This window comes from Mastomys coucha, unplaced genomic scaffold (genome assembly GCF_008632895.1).
Source record: "Mastomys coucha isolate ucsf_1 unplaced genomic scaffold, UCSF_Mcou_1 pScaffold17, whole genome shotgun sequence".
NCBI classification, from domain to species: Eukaryota; Metazoa; Chordata; class Mammalia; order Rodentia; family Muridae; genus Mastomys; species Mastomys coucha.
This window is the reverse complement of record NW_022196899.1, coordinates 6,586,538-6,588,662: the sequence shown is the minus strand read 5'-3', so window position 1 is coordinate 6,588,662 and position 2,125 is coordinate 6,586,538. Positions and strand designations below refer to the sequence as shown.

At 36.4% G+C, this 2,125-nt stretch overlaps 1 non-coding gene across 1 annotated transcript; it reads left to right on the top strand.

The window, feature by feature from the left end:
• The first annotated feature begins 1,466 nt into the window (after window positions 1-1,466).
• Window positions 1,467-1,594, top strand: LOC116095201. The gene has a single exon (XR_004120518.1). It is a non-coding gene; the product is annotated as a small nucleolar RNA SNORA17 (small nucleolar RNA).
• The last annotated feature ends 531 nt before the right edge of the window (window positions 1,595-2,125 follow it).

The window sequence follows — 2,125 nt, the reverse complement described above, 5'->3', positions numbered from 1 at the left end:
GTGCTATGATTTTTTTGTTTTCAATATTTTATTTTATTTTTCAATATCTTCTCAACAATTATGTTAGGAATGATGTCAGCACAAAAATTTCAAAGGATAACCATCTAAAGTCATTCCATTCTTCCTATTTCAATAATCTCAGTGTGGCAAAGGGACCTCCAATCCCTTTACGTATTCAGCAGCTTGTGCACATAACAAATGTTTGTGACAGATACTTTACCAACTCACAGATCCATAAAGTGAAAATAAGTGGACCAGCCTCTCCATCAAGGAGTCATTGGTTCAATCAGGGCTTTTCAGTCAATCTATAAATCAACACTAATTGAATCGATAAGATATAATTTTATTGTACTGATAAGTGATTTCTTTGGTTTTGCTTTCTTACACACCTTAATATGCAATTTTTGGGGATCAATTTTGTGACATAAAGAACGATGCAATGAAAAAAAAAAAGAACGATGCAATGCTTATGCCTTAAAAAGCAAAAGAGAAGCTGAGTGTTCTGTTTTTATTGTTCCTTAAATTTCCAAACATATAGTACTGGTTTATATCGACTATTTTTAGGCCTCCTTTATACTTAATTGTTGTACAAAATATCAGAAAATTAAGAGAAATGTAAATAGCAGTAATGATTGTTTCTCATATTCATGTCTATAATCTACAATGTTTCAAAATAAAAGTCAGAACTATAGAACCATTGCATTTCAATCTATCCAGTGGGAACTCATTGAAGTTACCTTTCTGTACAAAATTAAACAATTACCAATGGCAGTAAAATGCCAGCCTGGATGTCAGATATTAATTTATGTATGACACATGTATGTCAGCTTTTCTTATGCTTTTATTGAAAAAATACATAAATTATTTTCTACAAAAAAAAAAAAAACAGAAAGTTTGTCTTTGTTTTAAAATAGTTGTATTATCCATATATCCTAAACTGTGTTGGCTACTTAACAATACGTTGTGGCTGAGATATGTGTCTCATATGTTTGGGCCATAAATAATAATTCTGTTCAGTCACATTTATATGGTGGTTACTAACCTATCTCATTAGGTCTGTGAATATGAAGTGATTAATGGATTTCTTAGTATTGATTCACTTTTGCATTTATGAACAAGCCCCAGTGGCCATGATAAATTATGTCTTTTCAATTCAGCTGGATGCCATTTGCTAATAATTAGTATTTTTCCCCTGTGTTCATAACTTAGATTGATATAATCATTTTCAGTTTTCTTTGTTAGGTTTTTAAAGTTTTTCTTTTTTTTTCCTTCATTTTCTGAAAACATTGAAATACTCTGCCACTACTCCTTGAAGATTTTTTTACAGTTTATAAAATAACTGAATTTTTCCTTTTCTTAGGAATAACGCTCCAGCTTTCATAAGCTTCCTGTAATGACTAATTTACTTTGATAACTCCATTGTGATTTATTAATTTAAAAAAAAGAAACAACAACTGATAAAATTGCCTGCCCCTAGAAGCCTTGCCGATGCTTCTGCCATGTGTGTCAGTAGGTGGCAGAGAGGAGAGAAGCTGTATTTATGGTCAATGTTCTGACCTATTTATCACATCTGAACGATTAGCAGCCTACCATGCCCTGAAAAAAAGAGTCAGCTTGAGACCAAAAGAGTCTAACGTCAGGGTTCCGATCAGAGAGCTAGCCTGAGATTGGCCACCAGTCATCCTTCCCTCTTCCCCCTCCCCACCTGGCTCTGGGGTCATGGTAGTAGGAGAACTGGTCTCCCCTTCCCCAGCGGTAGCACTCAGAGAGCAGATCCTGCACCTCATCTGGGCAGCAGGGTAGACCTTGTCCTGGTTGCGGGGATTGCTGGTGAGCCAGCCTGGAGGGCTTGAGAGTGGAAGAGCTGGTGGATTGATCATCTCAGATACATCTCAGGCCCTGATCCAGGGCTTTGAATTGTCCCATCCTGTCATCTACGCCATGTCTGAGCTGCTATATGAAGATCCTACAGATCCCAAACTAGAGGATCTCCATGACACAGGGCAACGAGATACTGCGTTGGAGTCTCAGTGAGATTCCAATATTGATAAAGAACCAAAAGCCAGAGGCCCCTTCCAGACAAATGAGTCATTACAGTGAACATTTGCATGAAAATAAATGTGGA